The sequence below is a fragment of the Myotis davidii genome, unplaced genomic scaffold (genome assembly GCF_000327345.1).
Source record: "Myotis davidii unplaced genomic scaffold, ASM32734v1 scaffold725, whole genome shotgun sequence".
NCBI lineage: Eukaryota > Metazoa > Chordata > Mammalia > Chiroptera > Vespertilionidae > Myotis > Myotis davidii.
Window position 1 is genome coordinate 800,762 of NW_006296500.1, and position 6,844 is coordinate 807,605.

The 6,844-nt window shown below is 43.1% G+C and overlaps 1 protein-coding gene and 1 pseudogene across 1 annotated transcript in view; one reads left to right on the top strand and one right to left on the bottom strand.

Annotated features, from left to right (window-relative positions):
• The window catches only part of WDR82 (WD repeat domain 82), a 28,269-nt gene extending 22,945 nt beyond the window's left edge, over nt 1-5,324 (bottom strand). The window contains exon 1 of the mRNA XM_006771820.2: nt 5,320-5,324. The gene's annotated coding sequence lies outside the window, so the exon portion shown is untranslated. The remainder of the gene's footprint in view (nt 1-5,319) is intronic.
• Nucleotides 4,942-5,354, top strand: LOC102761627 (annotated as a pseudogene).
• Nucleotides 5,355-6,844: the final 1,490 nt, after the last annotated feature.

Sequence of the window (6,844 nt, forward strand, 5' to 3'; positions counted from 1 at the left end):
CAGGTGTGGGCGGGCCCGGCGCCGAAAGGTCAAGGTCAAGGTGGGGTGGGGCAAGCGATGCGGAGCGCTCTCTGAGGAGACCGAAGACTTACAAAATACTACTACTGGCATCACTACCGTTACTGCCGCCCACCACCTTCCCCCGTGGGCCGGAAGACCTTGGTGCCCTGAGCGGCGGTTCTTTGTGCAGCCTTAGCTCCACCCCGACTCGGACGCCCCCTGCAGGCGCCCGATCGCAGGCCACGCGGAGGTCCGCTATGTCAGTGAACACAGCGCGGGCGGGCTTTCACTTCTCGTCCTGGACAGAGCGGGCAGTTTCAATGTCTGTATTTTTCTTTATTGCGTTATAATGTATGGTAGACTACACAAATTTTAGGGATGAATATTTTTTTCATTTGGATATACACTCTTGTGATCACCAGCCAGAACTTTAAACCTTCTTTTAAAACAATGTATTTATAGCATAAAGCGCAGAGTGAACTAATTTTAAGTGTACTGCTCCACACTCATCTAAGTTTTAAAAAGTATTTACATCAGATAACATGATACTGTACACAGAGAACCCTAAAGATTCCACCAAAAACTACTAGAACTGATCAATGAATTCAGTGAAGTAGCAGGATACAAAATAAATATCCAGAAATCAGCTGCATTATTTTTTCAAGGATATTTTTCCATTGACTTTTTTAGAGAGAGTGGAAGGGAGCGGTAGAGACACAGAGAGAGAAATATTGATGTTGGTTGCCTCCTGCACAATCCCCAACCGAAGCTGGGGATGGAGCCTGCAACCGAGGTACATGCCCTTGACTGGAATGGAACCTGGGACCCTTCAGTCAGCTGCCAGATGCTCCATCCGCCAAGCCAAACCAGCTAGGGCTCATTTGCATTTTTATACACCAAAAGTGAACTATCAGAAAGGGAGACTAAGAAAACAATCCCACTTAAAATTGCATAAAAAAATATAGCCCTAACCGGTTTGGCTCAGAGGATAGAGCGTAGGCCTGCAGACTAAAGGGTCCTGGGTTCAATTCCAGTCAAGGGTATGGACCTCTGTTGCAGGCTCCTCCCACTGGGGTACTAGTTGGGACTGCAGGAGGCAATCAATTGATGTATTTCTCTCACATCAATATTTCTCTCTGTCTTCCCTCGTTTCCACTCTCTAAAAATCAATGAAGAAATTTCCTTAGGTGAGAATTTAAAAAAAAATTAAAATTAAAAATAAATAAAATAGCTTGGCTATTTTAGAGCATCGGCCCACCAACTGAAGGGTATCAGGTTCGATTCCTAGTCAAGGACACATACCTCGTTGGAGGCTCCATCCCCCAGGGAGTGTGCGGGAGGCAACCAATCGATGTGTCTCTCTCACACTGATGTTTCTCTCTCTCTCTCTCTCTCTCTCTCTCCCCCCTTCCTTTCATTCTCTATTAAAAAAAAAAAAAATCAGTGTGCGTATGTTCCCAGACCATGTGCATGCACATCCTTCTGCAGAAGTAAAGATATTTGCCTTCCTGAAAAACAAATTAATTAAATAAATAAATTAAATTAATGGGGAAAATATCCTCGGGTGAGGATTTAAAAAATAAAAATAAAATACCTAAGAATAAATTTAACCAGGAATGCAAAAGACCTGTACTTGGAAAATTATTAAGACACTGAAGAAATATTTTTCTTTTTTAATCTTCACATGAGGATATGTTTTCATTGATTTTTAGGGAGAAAGGAAGAGAGAAAGGGAAAGAGAGAGAAAATTTGATGAGAGAGAAACACATCATTGATCGGCTGAGCTGCCCACAACCCAGGCATGTGCCCTTGACTGGAATTGATCCTGGAACACTTTAGCTCACAGGCCAGTGCTCTGTCCACTGAACCAAACTGGGAGCCAAACCAGCTAAGGCTAAAAAAATAAATTGAAGATACAAATAAGTGGAAGCATATACTGTGTTCATGGATAGAAAGACTTTACATCATTAAAATGTACCCAAAGAAATCTATAGATTCAATGCAATTCTTATAAAGATATTAATGGTGTATTTCACAGAACTAAAACAGATATTCCAAAAAACTTATATAGAACCACAAAGACCCCAAATGGCCTCAGCAATCTTGAGAAAGAAGAACAAAGCTGGAGGAATCATGCCAATTGATACCAAACTATGCTACAAGGCCATAATCAAAATAGCATGGTACTGGCATAAAAACAGACATATATTAGCCCAGAAATACACCCACACCTTTATTGTCAATTAATCTATGACAAAGGAGGCAAGAACATACAATGGGGTAAGGACACTATCCTGTATAATAAAACCCTAATATGCAAATTGACCAAACAGCAGAACAACCGATCACTATGATGCACACTGACCACCAGGGGGCAGATGCTCAATGCAGGAGCTGCTCCCTGGTGGTCAGTGCACTCCCACAGAGGGAGCGCCACTCAGCCAGAAGCCGGGCTCACAGCTGGCGAGCACAATAGCAGTGGTGGGAGCCTCTCCCGCCTCAGTGGCAGCACTAAGGACCCCTCAGGGGATGTCCTCCAAGTGATTCCAGACTGAAAGAGGGCACAGGCTGGGCTGAGGGACACCCCCGACCCCCAGTGCACGAATGTTGTGCAACAGTCATCTAGTATTCAATAAGTGGTTTGGGGGAAATTGGACAAATACATGCGAAAAAATGAAACTAGACCACCTTCTTATACCATACATAAGAATAAACTTAAAGTGGATTAAAGGCATATATTAGACTCAAAAGCATAAAAATCCAAGAAGAAAACATAGGCAGCCCTAGAGTTCAGTTAGATTATCATCCTGATACACCCAAGGTTTCGGGCGCAACCCCAGGTCAGACCACATACAAGAATTAACCAATCCTATATAATAAAGAGCTAATATGCAAACAGCCATCACACCATCACGCTGGAACAGCTCAGACACTCAACACTGGGAGAGAGGAATGGGGACCTGCCAGGCACAAATGAGCTCGCGAGAGAGAAATGGGGACTAGCCAGGCAGGGAGAGAGACAAGCCGCCTGCCCCACGGTCCCAGGGGCCAGTGGCTGTGCCTGTGCCTGTGGCCCGGGAGAGGGACAAGTCACCCACTCCACAGTCCCAGGCACCTGTGGCTGTGGCCCAGGCAAAGCCACCCGCCCACGATCCCCTGAGGCTGCAGCTGGCCCGGGGCCTGGGTGCCTGCAGCTGGCCAGAGGGAGGGAAACCTGGGTCCCAGTTGCAGGGGAGGCAGAGGTGGTTAGGGGCTCAAGAAGTGAACGAGTGAGACACGTGATGCTGGGCTGATGTTGAGGCGTTCACTGTGACGTTCGCTGCACCAACTAGCGGTGGGGTATCTGAAGCTGGCTCGTAACCCGATTTTTAGCTCACAACTCAAAGCAAAAAATCGGCCAAGAGACGGCTCATATCTCGAAAAACTCGTTAGTCGGGACAGTCCTGTAAGTCAAGGCCCCACTGTATATGTATATGTATGTACACACACATAAACTTTACAGATGCAGCATTCCCCCCCTGCTTTAGTATTGCTTTGTACACATTTTGTCATGTTACTAAACTGATTGTTGTTGGTGTTCTTAATCCAGGTATAATTTAATTGATAGTTTTTAATACCATATACAGTTGTGTAACCATCACCACATTTAAGATATGAAACAGCTGCATTACCCTCTTTGTAGTCAACAGGGTTGTTCCAATGGTTCCTCAAAGGGGTTCTTTGCCTTAAAGGGAGAGAAAGTTGATCCCTAACAAAGAAAAGCACATCTAATCACGAAATCGGCACCAAGAACCTTGGCTTTCACTTTCTGTGCAAGGGGGTAAAGAGTGCAACCGGTGAGGGTTCACAGATGTCTAACTTGTGCGGAGCTCTGCAAATGGTTCATTGCCTGGGGTCTCCAACAGTGGATGTGGAGCCTATTTCTTTTATTTCATTAAACTGCAGTAACTAAAGAGGAAAGACTGAAACATTTAAATCACTGATATTAGAAAGATGAGATATCCATAGATCCAGATATTGAAGCAATGAAGCATAGTAACGTTCATCTCAGGTAAAAACTGCTGTTTAATTTTTAACCCTGATGTTCTGGCTTCTGTTATTATTTGCTTGCTAAAATAATAGACAAGTTGTTTTAATCTCCTGAACTTATATAAATCACCCCATTCAATTGTATACCCCATTGATTGTGGTTTTACTGGTCTTTCAAAACACATTCCTCTGAGCCTGGAGACCAGGACAGCACAATTGCTTTAATTGTTTCAGTGGCTTCAGAAAATGTGTTTTCTGTTGACTCAGTGGCTCCAAGACCTAAAACTATAATTAATCTTTGTAGATAACTAACTTGCTCAATTTAGTTTCTGTAACAAACTGCTTTTGCAAACCTTGTTCCTCATTCCAAACCTAGAGATGTAATCGATACCTTTGTGATATAAGCCTGATGTTACCGCCATGCAGGGCTATGAGATTTGGAGAGCATTTGCCCCTCGCAGTCGCTGGCTTTGAAATAAATGTGGCTCCTTAATTCAACATCTTGAGGCATCCTTGTGTGATTTGCAGGGTACACTACAACAATATAACCTGGACAGTGGCAAAAACAATACAGAAACCCGGGGACAACGGGTCTTTCTGGAAAGAACTAGAGGCTGTGTCCCATCCCCTGAGTAAAGAAAGAAGAGCCAGGATTCCTACACATTAAAAACAAAGTTGTGCCCTAACCGGTTTGGCTCAGTGGATCGAGCGTCGGCCTGCGGACTGAAAGGTCCCAGGTTCAATTCCAGCCAAGGGCATGTACCTTGGTTGCGGGCACATCCCCAGTAGGGAGTGTGCAAGAGGCAGCTGATCAATGTTTCTCTCTCACCGATGTTTCTAACTTTCTATCCCTCTCCCCTCCTCTCTGTAAAAAATCAATAAAATATATATTAAAAAAGTTGTTGGTGTGTTTCCAAAATGGCGGCAGCAATGGATGTGGATACCCAGAGTGGCACCAACAGCGGCGCAGGCAAGAAGCTCTTCAAGGTGAAAAAGTGGAACGCAGTAGCTCTCTGGGCCTGGGACATTGTGGTTGATAACTGTCATCTGCAGGAACCACATTATGATCTTTGCATAGAATGTCAGGCGAACCAGGCATCTGCCACTTCTGAAGAGTGCACCGTTGCGTGGGGAGTCTGTAATCGTGCTTTTCACTTCCACTGCATCTCTCGCTGGCTCAAAACACGGCTGGTGTGTCCGCTGGACAACAGAGTGGGAATTCCAAAAGTATGGGCACTAGAAAAAGAATATTCTCCATCAAGCTCAACTGTTTGTTATTCATTTAATGACTTGCCCTCCTGTTACTTAATTGTAAGTTAGATAGAACTGGGTCTTTTCTGCTTTATCTTTTCAGTTTTCTATTCCTGCAGTCCTATTGTGTGCCGTGTCAAATAAAACCCAGTTGGATTCTTAAAAAACAAACAAACAAAAAAACCAAAGTTGTTTTCTAAGGGGAGAAGGCAAGATCCTGGCTCAGTCTGGGCTGCAATTTGCCTCCTGACAAAGAGCAGAGTTTCTGGCTACGATTTGTTCTAGGGTCTGGAAAAAGCCTGTTTGAGTGAAACCTGAATGGATGGCAACTTTCCAAGCTGCAAAGCAGTGGAAGAAAAACCCTGGGCTCCCCAGCACACTCACTTCCCTGCAATCCCTGCTTCTTTATTTCACAGACCAGAAATGCTGGTGTAGAGTCTGCTTTGAATAGTTAGATGCAACATGGATAAATCTGGTGCCATGTCCTGGACTTGTTGGGAAGTGGACACATCCACTGAGATACCATTTTGTGGTTCCTCTTAACCCACAAAAATAACCACAGAAACAGCTGTAATCTACTGAATGTTGTCAGCCAAAAAAGAAATCTTTGCAGGGTATCTTTCAAGTTTTGTACTTCCTGTACCTTTCCCAGATTTCACTGTTAAGACCGAAGCTTTCTTCCAAGACTTGACTCTCGGAATTATTTTTGGAATGGAAAAGGTCATTTTTCATATTTTAAGAGTGTCCTGAAATAGTCCAGCTTGTTTCACATTCCCAGCCTGGCTCCCAGACATGCTAGAGTTGGGCTCTCCTGGCTTCCAGTCCAATAGTGCCTTAAAGGTGGACTTTAAAAAGTGTCCACACGACTGTAAAAAAGAAGGAACTCTTACCATTGGCAACAACATGGATGGACCTGGAGAGTATTTTGCTAAACGAAATAAAACAGTCAGACAAAATAAATATCATATGTGGAATCTAATGAATAAAATAAACTGATGAACAAAATAGATCCAGAGACATAGAAACTTGAAACAGATTAACAATTTCAGAGGGAAGGTTGGGGGGTGGGAGGATGGGTGGGGAGTGATTAACCCAGGAACTTACATTCATACTAGAGGCCTGGTGCATGACATTTGTGCACGACGGGGGGGGGTGTGTGAAGGCAAGATCTTGTGAAGGATCCCCCTTTTTTTTAATTAAATCTTTATTGTTCAGACTATTACATTTGAATATTATTTCTTTTGAATGCCCATGAACACTCATCAAGACAGACTATTATGCTATTCTCAAAAAAAGTCCACAAGATTAAAATCTTAGAGCATGCTCTCTTACAGAAATGGAATTAAGTTAAAAATCAACAAAAATAAGATACCTAAAAAGATATCCAATTCATGAACATAGGTTGTTTTATCATTTATTTATATCTTTCAATGTTTTGTAATTTTCAAAGTATACATTTTACGCTTCTATTGTTAAATTTATTCCTATATGTTTTGTTCTTTTGATGCTACTGTGAATGGAATTGTTTCCTTAATTTTATTTTTGGATTATTTTTTGCCAGTGC